The sequence below is a fragment of the Numida meleagris genome, chromosome 19 (genome assembly GCF_002078875.1).
Source record: "Numida meleagris isolate 19003 breed g44 Domestic line chromosome 19, NumMel1.0, whole genome shotgun sequence".
Lineage (NCBI taxonomy): Eukaryota > Metazoa > Chordata > Aves > Galliformes > Numididae > Numida > Numida meleagris.
In genome coordinates, this window is record NC_034427.1 from 4,112,950 (window position 1) to 4,131,033 (window position 18,084).

The window sequence follows — 18,084 nt, forward strand, 5'->3', positions numbered from 1 at the left end:
CCCTCCAAGTCTTGTAAAACCAAGGCATGCTCTTGCCCTCTCATCTCTAATGCTACATGCAAACTGAAACATGCTACTATTTGGCCTGCTAACCATAGATGCAAACCACTGCAGAGCTGGAGGTGTTTTGATGTAACTCCATTAAAAATGAACAATCAAAAAAAGTCAGAATCCACAGAACAAACCCTCCCAACACAAAACCTATCCCATCTCCCTTCCCTTTCCTGTGGGTACCAGCGTGCGTTGCTTTAAATCCGTGACTGCTGCAACTGTTAGGAGTGGCGGAATACTTTTACCTATCTATTTATTTATTTAAATGGTCTTTAAGCCCTGCACAGAGCTGGCTGTGGGCTTGTGAAAAAGAGTTACCAAATCTTGGCGTGGCGTTGTTTTGTTCTGCTTTTCAATGCAATTTTATCCATTCCTGCAGCTGGCTGTTCCTCTTTTAACAGCCGGGCTCTTCAAACCATGTGCTTAGGATAGCTTCTAAGTTGCCAGGCTGGTTACAGATGATTGTGTCTGGCAGAATGTCTTTATGGTGTTGGTGGAAAGGGAAAGGCATATGTAGTGCTACTGACTGCTGCAGGAAATCTGAAACCTGCCGGGTGCCTCATGCCATCCATGATCCGAGTGGAGGCAGTTCTGAAGTGGCAGTCTGCTCGATGTCAGCTTTACATTATTTTCCCCTCGAAGTGGCAAGCCTGATGGATATCCAAAACAAACTTCAGGACAATTTAAGACAGATGAACTCTGGAGTTGTGTTTTGACTAAAGACTACTAGGGCCTGAAAGCACCACTGACCTGTGCTAGCACCAGTTGTTAGTGAGATATCTGCATATAGCTGCCAAAATAGGGCAGTGAAAGGGTGAAGAAAGAGAAAACAGGCCTTTAGTAGATATATTGGAAGACGACACAGAGCTGGGAGGGACTGCTGTCATCAGGAGCAAGGTGAAGTGCAAGTGAGATGTTCCATGTCGTGTCACTTGGACGCAAGTGGCAGTAAACCAGAGTCACCAGGGAGCCACGTTCATTGCAATGGTTTGGTGGAGCATCCAGGTTCAGTGCAGATAACCTCTGCCTTGCTCACCTGACATCCTTAAACTACTAAAAGGGCTCCTTCATTCATTCATCCTTCAACCATTTTCTTTTTACCCTTTCTTCTTTTACCACGATGAATTGAGAATTCAGGATCTCAAAATACTTGGTACTTCAGCATCTTCTGACATATTCTAACCCAATCCTATTGAAAATTTGTGTTTGATCTTTATTCTCTGGGGCCCTTTTTGTTTATTTATAAACAAATTCAGATTTTGAAATGAAAAATAGGTTATACAAGAAAAATCGTTTGCCCAAAACTTGAAAATGTTTCTGCAGCTTTGAGATATTTTTTTTCTGATTTTTTTTTCTTTTTTTCTTTATTTTTTAGTAACTGGATAAAGCACCAGCCTAATACATTCCTGTGAAGAGTTTCAAAGTTGGTACTTCCCAGTGGAAAAAACAGAGGAGCACATTCTACTTCTACTTGACCCAGCAGACCGAGCAGAGCTCCAGGAGTGACACACATCTGAAATGAGCTGTGAGGTGCAGCCGTGCTCTCCCTAGCACTCAGGTACCTCAGTTTCACAGTTCTAAAGCGGGGTTATGGTGCCTAATAGTGTTTGTTCCACATGTAACTCCATTTTACCGTTTTTCTTCCTTCCTCTCTTGGTTAGGAAGCCCAGTGCTGGGGCACAGCTGTGGGACAGGAGCTCACGCCCGTGCCCGGCTGATGAAGTGAAGGGACCGTGTGCTGCTGGCTCTGAAGTGAAAACAATCACTCTGAAATCTCAGAGCTTCCTTAGAAATGGAAAAGAATGGGGTGGGAGCATAAGTTAATTGTGCTTTTACACACTGTTATACTTGTCACCGTGCCAGACTCTACATTTCTTCCGAGGGTGAAATGAAAACTCCAAATTCATGTGGTTATGAAACAATTTCAGTATGAGCACTCCGTGAAGAATTATAAAGTGGGAAAGACACAGTCCTGTGTCTCCGCTGGTTGAGAAGGCTCTGAACTGATCAAGGCTTCTTCCAGCTTGGAGGAACCTTCTGGACTGCACTGAAACCATGCTGCACCTGCACATTGAATGCATATAAGGGACTGCAGAAAAGCTGATTTGTTATGACATTACTTTGATTAGGAGATGAGGCAACTGGCAGAAGGCATCACTGTCATTCCAAGAAATCTCACTTCTCTACATCTAGAAATTTAGGAAATGAGTCTGCTTTGTCTGATTTGCACCAGAATAAACTCATGCATTGCGAATACGGCAAGAACTGACTGGCGCTGCAGGGTGCTCCTACACAGACAATGGCGGTGGGAGACCTGGATGAACAAGGACTGAAAACCATTTTCTCTGCCTGCAAAAAATGCAACTGAGGTTCTTGAAGGTTACCTGTAAGCTTAGCTGGAGTCAGCCCTACTCTCTGTTGGTCCTGAGACTGAAGGAGCGCAGTGCCAGTTTAAAATCAGATTAACCCTTATGCTTCCATCCTGTGTGCTCCCATGTGCTTCACTGAGGCTGGAATTACGAGTCAGTCCTGATTAGCATCACCATGAAAGGAGAACCAGTCCAAAATAACAGTCTCATTGGACAGAGAGTGTTTTGCTTATATTTGTTATTAGAGATGAGTCAAAGGGTCCAAGTACCCCGAGGCTAAATCAAAACCGGAGCCAATCCACATTAAAAACTTCAGTCTGCCTGAAGTTGGCACATACAGATCTGGTCTTGTAGATACATAAATTCACATCCTGAAGGATACTTGGTAGCCCCACTCCCTCTTGGGTGCTCAGCTCCCATTGATAATGCCATGTGCTAATTCAGGCACCCAGGCTTCCATGTAATGTTCTTACTATGAAGGACAGTTGGTCTTGAGGGAAAACATTTACATAGATGACAGCTATTTTCAGGAAAATGAAAAGTACTGAGTGAAAAAGGAGGTTTTGACACTGGGTGAGATGTAGGGTTTACACACAGTAGTTTTTGCTGCATGTATATAAATGGATGATTTACCATATTTAAATAAAATAAATTCACACTCCATTTGTAAGTGTCTAATTTATTTATTTGTAGAGATGTATGGAAACCTTGGTTTGAAAAGCAGTTTGCATAACATCTGGTATGTCAACAGTGCAACCTTCCAATGTACTCGTTGGTGAAAATGTCAACAGAACAAACCTGAACTCAGCATTGGTTTACACAGATTTCCTGGCAGACAAAGCAGTATACTATGATTTGCATGTCAGCGTAAGTGACATGTGCCCTCCAGTTTTGAGGAGTTTACACAGCTCAGAGGTCTAAAAAGAACACAGCACATGGCTGGTTCTTTGCAGACGTGTGCTGGCAACACAAACCCCTCGTATTTGTGAAGTGTGAAACACTATCTCATTTTGACTTCCAAGTTTTCAAAAGTGGCTTTTGATTTTTCACTGAAATTGCTTTCTGGTGTTTTTGGGTTTTGTGGACGCAGGAAAAAATATAAGATTATAGACCCAAAGGTGGCTTAAATCCTGGTAGTATGCAATCCATGAGCATATTTTTTCAATTATTTTTACTTTTTATGTTTTCTACACACAAAGATACTGTACTGGGATATGAGAGAGGAACCGATTGAATTCTTGATCGCTATTAATAATATGAAAGCAGAGATGACAACATTAGGATATTACTTACACCTCTTATATTGCTGCCTGCACCAGACTGGTCACATAAATCACTGCTGTTTCTCCTTGTTCTACCCACACTGTCTGGTTTCGGTCTGATTTGGGTGGTGTACGTCTCTATGGGTGAGGGGAAAACTTTGTGTGTCTATTGTTGCCTATCAGCTTTAAAAAAATGAAATGAAAGCCACACATGACCCCACACTTGCAGCTAGGAAAGAGACACTCCAGACTGGTGGTATAACACTCCTGCCCTGCAGTTTGAGCAGATCCTGAAATGCTCTTGGATTTCCCAGGATTTGATAATCTGATTTTTTTTTTAATCATCACTTCTTTCAGGATCACATTAACTGGACAAGCAGTAAGGGTTATCACAAGTTTAAGGGAAAGTTTTTATTGAGGCATGTCATGCTTTAAGTGGATGTGTCTGTAGCGGAAATGCTAAGTCAGGGCTTGAAGCAGCAATGGAGCACCTGGTGGGAAGGCAGGGCCAAGCCAGGGCAGCTCAGGTGCATGCAATGTTCCTGAGTGATCAGGAGCAGTGGAGCCAGGAGCTACCCTTCCCAGAACTCATTTAAGGGTTGGCAGGGGAAGCAAGAAGATCTTGCTGGAGCTCCCTGTGTACCTGAGGTTTTCTGAAGGTAAACAGATTCTTTCCTGTATTTCTGTGCCTATGGCTGTTGCATTTCAGCAAGTCCTCACTTGCTGCAGCCTAGCACCTTGTTACTCTGCTGTCATTGCTGTGCTTTCCATCGTGTTACAGTGTCAAATGAACACACTCAGTGCTTTATCTAGCAGATAAGATGCACCTGAAACTGCCTGGGAGAAAGCCACTGTAAAACCTGGGGGAGAAGGAAGGACATAGGTGGAGAACCATTGGATAGGAGAAAGCAAGGCAGGATAGGAGAGAGCTGATGAGAAATTGATGTATTTCTACAGAGGCAATCACAGAGTGTTCGAGGTTGGAGGTCGTCTAGTCCAACCCCAAAATGCTAATATGTAATGAGTACTGGTTTCATGAAGGAAATATAACTTAGTGGCTGTTAGTTTTTTAATGCACCTAACCATTAATAGCAAAACCCCTACAAATATGTGAAGGCACTGAGGGGTTTTTATTTACTAGCTGCGCAGCGTGGGGTTCCTGCAGAGCTTTCCCTCCAGCTGTGGTGGCTCTGGACCCTGATGCTGGAGCTCTGAAACACTGTGTGCATCACAGAGCGTTCCTGGAGCCCTGGGCACGCTGCCCACTGCATTAAAATCAAATTGTGCTCTCACAAGTCAAGCTGCTGGCCTAGCTGGTACCTTTCAGGGTCTTTCCCCTTTCCTCCTTTTGCAGGGTGTTTGTTCTTTTCCTTCATGTGCTTTGGAGAATGAGGTCACCTCTGAGCTGGAGCCCTAATCCCATTGAGTTTCTTTGCTCTGTAGCCAAGACCTGCTCAGCTCTCTTTCTTTCTACTGTATTTTCCCTGCAATGTCAGCTTGCTCTGCTCCTTGTTTACACAGATGGAGGCTACACGTTTAACTGTGAAAACAAAAGCATGTAACTGCATCTGCATAACTTCGGCACGAGCGTGTGGCCTCCTCTTGTGACCCTGGCTTTGTCAGTGTTAGGCCAAATTTCAGCTTTGTGGCTTCAGACTCCTGGAAAGATGTGAAGCCCTTCAGCATGCACTTAGCCACTCTCTTTCATTTTAATGCTTGTTTATCTTTACTGCTTTTCATACCTCTCCTATGAAGACAGGCTGTGAGTTGGGCTTGTTCGGCCTGGAGAATAGAAGGTTCTGGTGAGGCCTCACTGTGGCCTTCCAGTACCTGAAGGGAGCTTATAAGCAGGTGGCAGAGTGACATTTTGCATGGGCAGATAGCGATGAAACAAGGGGTTTTAAACTAAAAGAGGAGAGATTTATGTTAGGTGTAAGGAGGATGTTCTTTACCCAGAGGGTGTTGAGGCCCTGGCACTGCTGCCCAGAGCTGTGGGAGCCCTATCCCTTGGGGTTCTCAAGGCCGGTTGGGTAGGCCCAGGACAGAATGAGCTGGGGCGGGCAGCCAGTCCACAGTAGGGGTTGGAAGGGACCTTCCTGCTCACCCAGTCCCAGCCCAAAACATTCTGTGGTGCTCATCAACGGGGAACAGAGCTCCTTTTTCTGCTCAGAAACACATGAGGCCTGGAAGCAAAGCTTCTGCTCAGCGTGCATGTGGAAGGAGAAGCTTGCAGCTGCTTACATGTCCTGAGGAGGTTGCTCCAAAAGCAAACTGCAGGGAATTAATGGAGGGTTTGGTCAGAGTGAGATGGGGAAGAGAATAACAGAGGGAGGAAAACTAGAGTAGGGCAACAGATAGCTCAGAGGAGAGGTTGGTATGGCCTCGAGTTTCACTTTAAGGCTCTGATTTATCTGAGCTGAAGATGGCATCAGCTGAAATTCAGAATGAAACTAGGACACAAACTTAATTACAAAACCAGCTGAAACCACAGGACTCAGTCACAGAAAATTCTTACTTGTTTGAGGCTGGCATAAGGTTTCACTCTGAGCTTCAGCAGGAGGTCTTGGGGCCCCCAAAGCAGATTTAGGGGGTTGAAATTCGACTGTTTTCCCAAGTTCACCCCCTGACTGGAAGAAGCATTGAAGGGGATGATTGCAGAGCATCTGGTCGAGCAGCAGTGACGACTGACTGGCACACTGCTTTTCCACCTAACAGTGAAATACGTAGGGGATGTTTCGTAACTGTTACTGTAAACAGATATGGTCATCCTAAATACCTCCACTCAGTGCCATGACAATGAGTGGCACCGAAAAGCCTAAGGTCAACAGCTGTTTCTCTTGCAAAAATAATGAACCAAGAACCTCAGACCTACTGAGACTGGCCAGCCACAGTGCTGAGGCTGTTCTCCTGTCAGCTGGTGATGGCTGATTCCTGGAAATAACCAGAGAGAGAGAGGTCTGTTCCTAACGTGATCAGACTTGTGGTTGCGTTGACAAAGCCAAAACAACAGCTTAAAACGAGTCATTCCAGCAGCATTGCTCCCTCGCCTGTCGCTCTGCTGCTCCCTTAGAGAATATCTTCTGCTAAAGACATTTATCCCACTTTGGATTTCTCCTGTCCTGCCACTATACTGTGGGTTTGTTTGTGTTTTGGTGGTTTTTTTTTTTTTTTTGGCCACAAATCTGCGCTTTTGTGACTCTCAGAAGCCCAGCATACACTTTTTCTCTACTTTCAGCTGTTGCCTGACTCCTGTATTACAACAGGGGCAAAGACCTGCAGGAGAGAAGCTGCAGAGTTTTTGCTTCTTCATGGTGTCTGGCAAAGCTGAAAATAGTGAGGCTGAGAGACATGTTGCCTTCAGCTCTAAACTTTGTGCACTGAGGGAAGCCAAGGACCTAATGCGAAGCCCCTGTGTGTCAGGAAAGTGGGTGCTGCTGAGCTGAGTCAAGTTTTTTGGTAGTGCATTGCCTGCAAGCAGCTGAAGCATGCAGATATTTATGAAACGTACAGATTTTTGTGAAGCGTGCAGATTTTTATGGTGCTTTGGATGTTTTGAGTGTATGGGAGTGAAACCGGACTCTTCACTTCTGCTTTTCATGTGCATATGTAGTGGGATGTGTATATGGTGTGGAGTTTTGTAATCAGTAGATTTCCCCATCAGGGTTGGCTTGTTCTTTGAGTTTACAAGGGCTAAATGGGGCATCGCTTATGGGCAAAAGATACAGTACTATATCTGGGGGAAATCCAAGTAAAATGGTATCTGAATGCTACGTGTACAAGCAAGGATGTGTAGGCACTTATAATTTCTGAAGGTTCTCTTGTCAGTCAGACACTGAACAGTTGTGACATTTGTTGTGAGCTGTTGTCTCTCAGAGTCATTTCACACGGTTTGCAGGTTTAGTGAATGAAGCCTGGAATGGTCTCCCTGTCCCCACAGAGGCAAGTGGGAACCTCTGGGAAAATCCCACGGACTCCAAGGAGGGGATTAGCAGAAACAGGGGCATTGAGCATCCCTTGCCCTACCGTGACCGGAGTGGTGGAACCCCAGTCTGAACCACACAGAGGACCATGGGAGATGATAAAATAGTTGTATGGCTATAATGAAAACTAAGAGCCAAACCTTCTGAAGCGCTGTTCGTGTCTGGGCTGTGTTGGTGTGTCTGCTTGTGTTGGTGTTTGCGGGTTTGCGCCTTGTTGACACCTGCGGGGCTGCTGCGGGCAGCTGGCCACAGCAGTTCTCCCTTTCTGCCCATCTGCCTTCATGGCGGAAGAAATACTGTCTGTTTGTTTAGGTGAGATATGAGTCTGCCCTCAGAGCTCCAGGTCACTGTAAATGTAACACAAGCCCTATTTCCTGTTAGGAAAGGGGAAAAAATATGCCTGTGAATTGTCTCTGATGTGCTGCCAGTTGTCAGAGAAGATTCAATTTGGTGGAGAATTACTGTGCTCTTCAAGAGCTGTGCCAGTGACAGAGATTTAGGGCAGCTACTCCTTCCAGAGAGGGGAGATATGTCTTTGATTTGGGTGGTGACTGGTGGCCAGTTACCCCTGTGCATTGCTGTGAGGGGGGACGAAGCTGCCATTGCAGTTAATGGGACCCCACTGGATGGGGCATGATGGGGAACTTGGGGCTGCTTAGGTACTGCAGCAAAGCTGTCTGTCCATGCTCTGCCATGGAAGAGGAGAAATTGAGTGTTCTTGCTACCTAGCCCATAAGCCAGAGCAAAAGAGACAAGAAGCTGCTCTGTGTGTGTGACACATACATGTGTTTACTGATAATCCAATAAAGCAAATATTTGACCTGTGGAATGACCCAGAGCTGCTACAATAAATAGTGGTATAGATCACTCATGTATTTTCCTTTCTTTTTGCGTTTCCTGGATCAAGGCCAATTTTTGCTGTCATCTAAGTGGGGTACGTCTTTCACAAATGTAGCAATGTGAGGACAGGCAAACTAGATTTTTTTTGACACATTTGGTATCTTTTATGATGGGGGGGAAAAGACAAAATCTGATAATGAAACTGTTTCCCTTTATTTGTTGATCTGTTTTCTGTAAAGAGTAACAACATTTACATTTAGGCCTAGGTAAAGGCCCAGCGCAATTGCAAAAGCTGCTGCTGACAGACTAGTCCAAGCAACATCCTTGTCTTCAGAAACATTCATGCCCTGAAGCTGGCTGTGGCAAAAAAAAACATTAAGGAAAATACATCTGTGGTCTATGCCCCATGAAGTTTCCCATGTGTTGACTGGATATCAAACAGCTGCTTTGCAACCTGGCTTTCTTGGGGTATTCATCTACCCGTGCTAAGTCTTCCTCAAGAGACCATCTTTATCATGCTTGCCTTAGTGGCAGAGTACACATTTTGATAAAAGCTGTGCAATCCATTAAAATAACCCTAACAAGACCTAATTTTTATTCAGCGTATTAGCACAACCAACAATAGGCTTGCTCAGTGGTTGGAAGGAGACCCAACAGAAATGAAGAAAAGCAATCAGGAAGAATGCAGAAGCAATTTGGTCTGCTTGGTCCCCTCTGCTGGCTGCTGTCACAAAGCTGTTGGGAAGATTGGGGTGATTCACCCCATGCCTGACTCTCTGTCTGTGCCCCAGCCTGGACCAGAAGGCACACTGTAAATGCTAGCTCTCAATCTGTGGGCACTTGCCCTGCTCGCCTCAGAGTACCTCTCTGAATCAACAAGGGCATGCCTAACATCAGCAAAACTTTCCTCCTTTGAAACCACACAGATACCCCCTGCGCTCTGGTCCAGGCTTCCAGGCGATGCCGTGGAGCTTTCCCAAATTCTCTGGAGCCGCTTCTATAATTCATCAAGGTTCTTCCCAGTGTGCTGGAGCTCAGCGGGATGGGGGCCTGAGCGAATCTGGTGCTGGTTTGCAGCACAGTGATGCACAGCACTGCTGGGTGCCGTGTTCGGGTGCTTCGGCTTCCTCCAGCAGTGCCTTATGTACTAGGAGCACAGGGACTGCTCCTTTTAGAAATACCTATTTCTGTCCTCTTTCCTTTGTGCCTCTGTGTTCTGAGTAATGCTGTTGCATGTGGAGGGGGGGAGGGGGAAGAATAATTATTAAAATGCATCAGCTTATCAAATATTGCTTAACAGATGTGGGGTCAAAAGCCAGTGCTGCAGCCCCAAACCAGATGTCTGCAAGGTGGGGACTTCTCTATGAGCCATGGCAATCACTGCATTGTGCTCATCCCCCTCCATCCCTGTCCTTTCATGTGTTTGCCACAACCAGTCCCAGCTTTTGAAGGAGCTGCTCAGCTGATGATTTCTCTCTTGTTCCACCAACACTGTGCTGGCTGCCTCCTGAACTTGCGTTAGGCTCCTCGTGCTTTCTCTTACTGCATTTCTGCTCTATGTAAATACACACACAAACTGAGGGAAGCAAGTGATTGGATGTCAGATGTGCACTCAGTGAAGGTGGGAGGACATTAAGAAGACAGCGAAATGATAGGAAAGGTCCCTCTCTCTCCATCTCCCTTTGCCTCTGTCCTGAAATCTTTTTTAGGGATGGCTCCTTCTTTCCAGTCACTTTAAATCTTACTAGATCCCTTTGTTGTTTCAGTCAACTGAAAAAATATGCCATTGTTCCTTGAGGAAGTTCTTGGATCCCCTTTGAAAGAGTAAAATGGACTTGATCTGTTTCTCATATGATAAATCCATTTTTAAGCTTCTTGGTCTGTCTGCACCAAAGATGTCAAAATTTAATGCTTTGAAATCAATGTAAGTGATAGATCTTTTAATATACTTTTCAGCCTAACACTCTAAAATACTATCTGACAGTTGAAAAACAGATGTTCACAGTGGAGCAGTTCTGTCTAGATGTAGGTGGGCATATATGAAATACCCAGGGAAAAAGCATCTGCTATAAGTGTCATGAACTGTTGGGAAGGATAGCTATTACCACATCTAGGATCCCATTCCTGGGGAAAAGATAATTTCTCCTGAAAACGCCTGCAGGGTAAAGTTTATTCCCCTTCTGTCAGCCTGAGTAGCAAAGTAAGGATGCCGTAATAAATGATGGCAGGGGCTGAAAAAGATGTAAGAGGATGGAAAAGAAATCATTAATCCACTGCATCAACTGCTGCACCTGGTAACAGCCAGCAGACACGGGGCTGCCAGCACATCTCTTTTATCCACAGGTTCATCTCCTGGGCTCTGCTTCTTTTCCCTAGGTTTGGTGGAGGGTTCTCCCTTGTATGTTTTTGTTTGTTTCTCCAATTGCTCTTCATTTTGTACCTTCGAGACTGACGTGCACAGCAGCACGTGTTTTTGTTTGGCTGTGATCTTAGCATCCTCGTCTCCTGCACGACCGTTTCCTGACGTTCTGTCCCTGCTCCTTCCGTGCGTGCTCTGCTGCAGCTCTGTAGGCAGCCCATGGGCAGCAGCCTAACAAGGTTACTGCGGTGTTACGCTGAAAGTAGCCAGCAACTCTTTTCAGTTTATTATTCATGCTGTTAAGTAGGACCTGGAAATTTGTATCGTTGTGTAACCAGATGTTGGTTCCTTTGGTTCCTACAAACCAACTCCTTTTTTCCCCTTCCCCTCCTTTGCTGGCTATCCAGAGAAATGAAAAGCCCGCAACATGAGTTCATGCTCCTGACAAGATGAGTATTGTCAGGAATACACAAACTGTGGTTTTTCTTCCTTTCTGCATCCTGAAAGTGAAGAAAAAGGACCTTTGATATATGCAAAGCTCTGTTATTCTTTTTTTCTTCTTTGAGCTAATAAAAGGTATCATTATATTATCACACTCGTGTCCCTTCCATGTTTGTTCTGGCCCTTATTCTGCTCTGCAACAAGAACATAAAACATCCCATGAGAAACCTTAGGTTAAGTTTATTTGACTTTATTTTTTTTAACCTATGTTGTAATCAGAATTGTTTTGCTAACTTAGTGCACCGAGGTAGTTTTTGGTAAAGGCAAAGATTTGCTTGTGGCCAGAGAGAAAATACATATGACTGGTTTACGCCTTGCCACCCTGAATTGTAATGCTTTGTTTATTATGACTTTGGGCATGTTTTATTGGTGAGCGGAGAGGTCACAGCCTCACATATAGAACCTGTATTTGTGCTTTCCGGGTTCTGGGATTTGAAACCGCAGGCAGTCACTGAACTGTCGGCTGCCTTAGGTAACTGCATGCTGTGACCAAGCGGCCAGGGAAGGTCTCTGCTGTGCTCTACCTGCTGGGATAGAAGTGTGACATGGTCTCTCTACAGAAGGAAAAGTGAGTTTGGATGAGCCCAAGCTTTGTACTTCCACGGGAATCAGTGACAGAACCAAGGCAGTGCCTGAAGATGTAAGAAGCTTGGAAAGACTTGGGGCAGATTTGCTTTGAATCAGTTCAAACAAAGGTGTGAGAACTTCTAATATAAAGCACTTAGTGAGGTGAGGGATGTTAAGGTGCATGACGAACAGCCACGTGCTAATTGTTGTGTTGTTTAATTTAAAAGATTAGCAATTATAATGTAACACAAACATATATTTACTGCAATCAGTGGGATTGCAGGGCTCCATCCTGGACGCTAAATGTTCAGGTGTTTTCCTGCTGTGTGCTTCATGTACAGCCTGAGTCTGGGATGCTCAAAATGAGCTCAAACTGAAGTTCTCTCATATTCATTGTGTGTCCACAGCGGATGCCAAATTTGAAGTAGAGCCTAAGAATAAATGAAATCTCATTAACCTGATGATTTGTACCTGTTTCACAATGGGGGGAACTCTGGCCCAGAGAACTTGTTTGGCTGCATTATGTCTCTTGAGATAGAAACCCTCAGCAACCCCCCAAGCTAATGATTTTCTGCCTATCACTCCTAAGTTTAATTTATCCAGTGATTTTTCTCATGTCACTAATACTAACAGCAACAATGCTGGTTCATTCCCTTCTCAATCAGAGATCACAGTGAAGCTGCAACAAACAATCCTCATTGGCCAGCATTTGCTCTGACATCTCCTTTAGGTACCTCCACGTATTCAGCATTCTCAGTTTCCCCCTCCATTGGAAGGCTACGTCTGTTAAACACCATTTGCTTCAGAGCTTTGCTGGGATGAGTATAAGAATTGTGTTATTTTGTAAAAATCCCCCTGGGGAAAGTTTGGTTTAGTTTTCACCTCCAGTTATTTTGTTCTAGGTAGCATGGAATGGACTCCTGAGCATCCACCTTTTAACCTCAGTCTTTCTCTCAGAGAATGAATGCAGTGAAATTTGTTCTGCCTAAATCAAATGATCCCTTCAAATATAGAATTACTGGATGATAAATACAATAAAAATACACAGTCTTCTTGCCAGAATGTGTATTTTTTTATTTCATTCTCTCTGTTTTCTGATGTTATTTTTTCATGGCCATTTACTAAATATATATACATTCTTCCTACATACTTCAGCATCCTGCTTCAAGACTTCTTGTGGCTTGCCCAGAATTACAGAACTAATTAATAGGCCAGTCCTGAGGGAGAAGACAGAGCTGAAGGTGGCCCAAAGGATGAGATCGCCCTGCTGGCCCCGTAAGGGCAGGTATGGATGGGCTCACTAGAGGGATGTGGGGATCGAAGGGGGAAATAGGAACCTCCAAAAGGTTCTTCAAGACTTGCGGTGCTTATACTACTGGTTTCGCAGGCTTCTGAGATCTGAACAGTGTAAAGGCACATGGAAAATTAAGTAATAACGTATAAATAGAATCATTTGAGATGGAAGGGACCTTTAAAGGCCATCTAGTCCAACTCGTCTACAGTGATCAGGGTGCTTAGGTTGCCAGTGCATGGACTTAAGAGTGAGGAAGAGATAAACTAGAGGAGAACAGGCATCAACTCTTTTGACTCCCAAGAAGACTGTTGGGGTCTTTGGATGCAAGGGAAATAACGGTGCAGTGCGATGGGGAGGTGCAGTACTGTGGAGCAGCAAAAGACTTTTTTTTTTGGTACAGATTGGGATATTTTTACATTTGCCCCAGTTCTCGCTGCCTGATAGTGGTCTTTTGCCCATCAGCCCGCAGTGGGAATGCTCTTTCCACCAGTCAGTGTACATTGGCAGCGGTTCTGCTTTCCACTTTGAGAACAGCCCACTTTAGTTTGTTTTTCTTACCCCCTAAGAGGAGATCATTCCCAAAAATGCTTATAACTGATTCTCACTTCAGGTATATATTCCTTTCGTGGCTTCTCGAGCTGTGGTCTGTGGAATAGGAATAGCACATGAGGTCATTCCTGCTGATACCCACAATGAAACATTAGAAAAGCGTATGCGACAATTGGTATGTCAGCAGGGAAGGACGAATGTGCCGCATTACCCTTTCTTCATCAAACTGGGTTGTAGAGAATTGCTCTGGCAATTGTTTATTTGCAGATCAATATCGCTATTCTTTTGTTTTCGTTGTTGGTTGGTTGGTTTGCTTGCTTTTCCCTTCCTTATTTGTACATATTATTTTATTCCATCTTTTTTCAATTCCTTTTTGGGCCCGATCCTGTGAGCAGCAGCTGCATTGTTCTGGAAGCAGCTCTCCCATGCTCCTCGTGCTTCCTGACAAAGCAGCATCAGCTCAGGTCCGAGCGGAGCTCTCATTTCTCACTGCTGCAGGGCAATGCTTGGAGATGCGTGCAGCTCAGGGGATGGCAATCTGCTGACCTGGACAGGGACCAAGCGTATGTGTCCCGGGTAAGCTGGCTTGCACGTTAAGTGGAAACTTTCATTATTTACCAACCAGTCAAAATGATTTTGCTATTGACAGAGGCTTCATTATGTCAGCCATTCCGTTCTTTGAAAACATGGACAAAACAGTGAGAGAACGGTGGTAGGGAGGGGGAAATTCCATTTCTTCCTAAATTGAGTGGAAATATCTTCAGGAAAATTAAAGAAAAACCCAAGAGGAGGAGAAGAGCAAAAGAAATAACTGTAGCCAAAGCCACTTTCCTTTTTCAATCTACCTTCCAACGTGCTCCTGGTAAAATCATTACAAAGGCCGTTTATTTTTAAAATTGAAAGATTGGGGAGAGTCATAATGAGATATTATGTGTAAAAGTTGCACATAAATTTCCTTCTGTCATATTTTGGGCTCGCCTAACGCATCCCCTTGGCAGGCCTGAGGGAAGCTGATCACTTTAGTATAGATTGTGTGTGCTTCAATAATATTGCCCAAGGACAGAGCTACTGGGTGGCTGAGTTGGCTACATGCTGATTTAAAAATTAGCTGGGCTTTTATTGGCCACAGTAAACTGTTCTCAAACAGAAGAAAAAAGTTTTATACAAAATGAAGAAACGTGTTCGGAGCAAGACTCCTCTCGTTTGTCTTTTCGGGAATGCGGTTTTTTACTCAGTTGAGAGTTTTTTAAATTCTTTCTCACCTTTTTGGAGAGCTATGGAAGAAAGGTGATGTGCTTGTGGAGTGTAATATAGAGCAGAAAGTGCTACACTGAGTTTTGGGTCCCTGGAGTTTTCCCTTATGTGTCTCCCCACAAAGACCTTAAGGATGTGGTCACAGTGTCATGATACAGCTTGGTCTCGATCTCAGGTCAGAGGGAAGAAAAGCTGTGCCTTCCTTTTTTTTTTTAAAGCATAAGGACGCAAGATGCCATGCATTTATTATAGAAGAGTCCTAAACTGTTTTTTGTTGCTGTGTTTGGGAAGTATTGTGAAATTTGCCGTCACCTTTGCAATCCAGAATGTTTCCCTTCTCTCAGATGTGGGCTTGTCCTTGAGACTGTGAGAGTCATTCATACCTTTTCTTTTTTTCTGCTGAGTTTCTTTTTATTTTATTTTTTATTTTGTATTTTTGTCATTCTTACCCCCATCTCTCTGTTTTTGAGGTTTCAGCGCTTCCAGGATCTCAGCAGAGTGAGGGATTTCTGCAGCTGCCAAGAGCTAGGGCACTTCCTTTGCCTTTCCTTTCTTGGTCTAAACCAGAAACTAGTCTTCAAGGAGGACAAAGACCATCAAAGTGCTTAAGAATAAATAGTAATTCATAGCAGTCTTTGCTAATGTGCTTAATTTAGAGCTCTGGAGTCCAAGTCCTAGCCACATCTCCTCTGGATTCCATTTTTACGGAGCAGTTGACCTATTTATTCACTTTTTGACCTAACAGAGGAAGAAATAGAGGATGGAAAAGACATGACCAAAATGAGGGGTTTAAATAAATAGCTTTAAGTGTGGGAGAAGACCAAATTCATTGTAACTGTAAACATGTTTTTCTGACGTGAGCCAGATCTGAGCACCCATATACTTTGGGCAAATTTGAGTGAATCTGAGCTTTGCAACCAGTTTGTGCCTCAGTCCTCTGCCAAACAAAAACCTAAACTGGAACTTGGGAAGTGAATACTGAGGCTCAGTTGGTTCAGATAATCGTCCTCTGTGCAAACCTCCCAAACTCGTCCCATTGGGAGTTACAGTTAATTAAATTAAGATTTCACTCCTCTTCACTGATATCTTCATCTCTGGGTAGAGCCTTGGGCAAAGTTGAAAGTGGAACTTGCTTCCTGTGCTTCAAGGCAGCTTTGTCTAAAACTGACTCCAGAATCAAAAGCGCCGTGTGCAGCTATTAACGCGCCCTCACCGCAAGCTGCTCCGCCAGCATTTCTGAATACTCGGTTCCTACAGGTAACCTGGGGTGCTTTCATCTTGTCTGAATTGTAAAAGAAGGCATCGGGGTTTATTACAGAGTTTGTGTTGCTAACGTGTCATACATCATGCCATTAATTAAGAGAAATTCCTTTTTCCCCAGTTGGGTGGCTGCATAACGCTGCCAGCATGTATATATTATCCATCTCTCCCCACCCCAGCCTAACCCAGATGCTGCATGACTGATTGCACCCCAGAGAAGCTCCAGCCTCTTCAGGTAATTCAGTTGCTGAGTCTCCAAAACCAATGAATTAAAGAAACCTCTGCACTGGGCTCTGCTCCCCTTGTAATTAGTACCAGAGCAGGGAGCGAAGTGGGGTGCGGCGGGTCCATGTGTTCCCAATCACAGCCCACACAATGAAAATGTTTTCTTTCTGGGACAATCTGAAGAAACCTCACGGGGATTTGGGGCTTTTATATATATATGTGTATGTAATAATAATAATTATCCTCATTAGAAAGCTAGCTCCAAAGCTCGGCAGTGTGCTTTAGGAGTTGGTGGGAGAGCTGGCTGATGCACCAGGCACGAACAGCCCACGTGGGACCTCTCGCATTGCTTGGGGTGCTCAGGGCAGCGCCTTTGGGGATGGGCACAGCCTGTCCTTTGTCCTTCTGTTTTCCAGCTGTGTGCAGCGCATCGCATGCAACATGGTTGCTTTCAAACCATTTTTCCATCCTGCTTCCATCACAGAGGGTTTCATTTCCCCAGGGTGGTCAGAGGAGCAGCACGCTGGCACCCAGCTTGGTGTGCTGCCCCTGCAGAGCCCTGGGGACCAGGGACATACTGTGGGACCTGAGCTGTTATTGTACAGAGGGTAGCAATATTCTCCCTCGGAGTGAGCCCTAGGGTATAATTAGAGCTGTTCAGGAATTTTGTCATTAAAAGTCTTTTGGTTGGAAAATGCTAGTTCTTCGAAAAAAAAAAATAAATCCTTTTTTGGAGGTAAAGGGAAAAATTTCTTGTGTCGAAGTGGGACAAACTGTGGAATAACTACCAGCCTTGGGTAAAAGGGGCATGTGTGCAAGTCCCAGCTCCAGTGGAAGTGTAGATTACTTTTATATAAAAACCAGCACGGTAAAATAGGAGTGAATGATCCTGTGCTCATCCAGTGCATGGAAAACTGCAAAGCAAGGCTTTCAGAGAGATCCTCCCTGTGTAAGGAAGAAGTCTTTATTGTCAGCCTATTTCCTAGTTCTCAGGAAACAGAACCAGACTTAAGGACTTGCTGTGTGGTGCTCAGAAGCCACAGTTTTTGAAAAGGGATGTTGAAAACTCGTGCAGGGAGGGACAGCCCTTCCCCACGTGCCCTCTCTGCAGGGACTGCGCTGCTGGCGAAGGCAGAGCTGCTGTCAGTGGGAGAACCAAAGCTCTCCAGTCGCAGACAGACTGGGATACCAGAGCCATCCAGCAAACAATTAATAACAGCCTGGTGCTGTCATTGCGTTGCTAACTCAGTTTCTGCACATTAACACGAATCCCACACACCACTAACTAACAATAGCAGTAACAATCCACTCCATCATGGAGATAAAACTGCTCCACTGGAGGTGGACCCAATAAGCCACTAGCCTACATACCGCAAATAACAGCTCACAGGCGAGCATCGCTCGGTACCCAGCACTCATCACAGTGATCTAATCCTGCCTGAATGTGGCACTCCCGGGAGGTACTCTGACGTAGTGCTGCAGGTATCCTCCAGAAACATTATTCCCTAGGTCACAACACGTCCTGGGCTGCATGAGAAAGAAAGGTGCTGGGAAATCTGCTTGGAACGCAAGT

The 18,084-nt window shown here is 44.7% G+C and overlaps 2 long non-coding RNA genes across 4 annotated transcripts in view; both read left to right on the forward strand.

Moving 5' to 3' along the window:
* Positions 1-1,867, forward strand: part of LOC110408284 — a 9,297-nt gene extending 7,430 nt beyond the window's left edge. Inside the window, exons 2-3 of the long non-coding RNA XR_002444271.1 lie at positions 1,427-1,609; positions 1,713-1,867. This is a non-coding gene — a long non-coding RNA (uncharacterized LOC110408284). The remainder of the gene's footprint in view (positions 1-1,426; positions 1,610-1,712) is intronic.
* Positions 2,711-16,242, forward strand: LOC110408286. Of its 3 annotated transcripts, none has more exons than XR_002444274.1 (4): positions 2,711-4,341; positions 13,085-13,214; positions 14,168-14,348; positions 15,497-16,242. It is a non-coding gene; the product is annotated as an uncharacterized LOC110408286 (long non-coding RNA). The 3 variants fall into 3 exon arrangements; XR_002444272.1 differs by having other exon boundaries at positions 15,504-16,242; XR_002444273.1 differs by having other exon boundaries at positions 14,271-14,348; positions 15,504-16,242.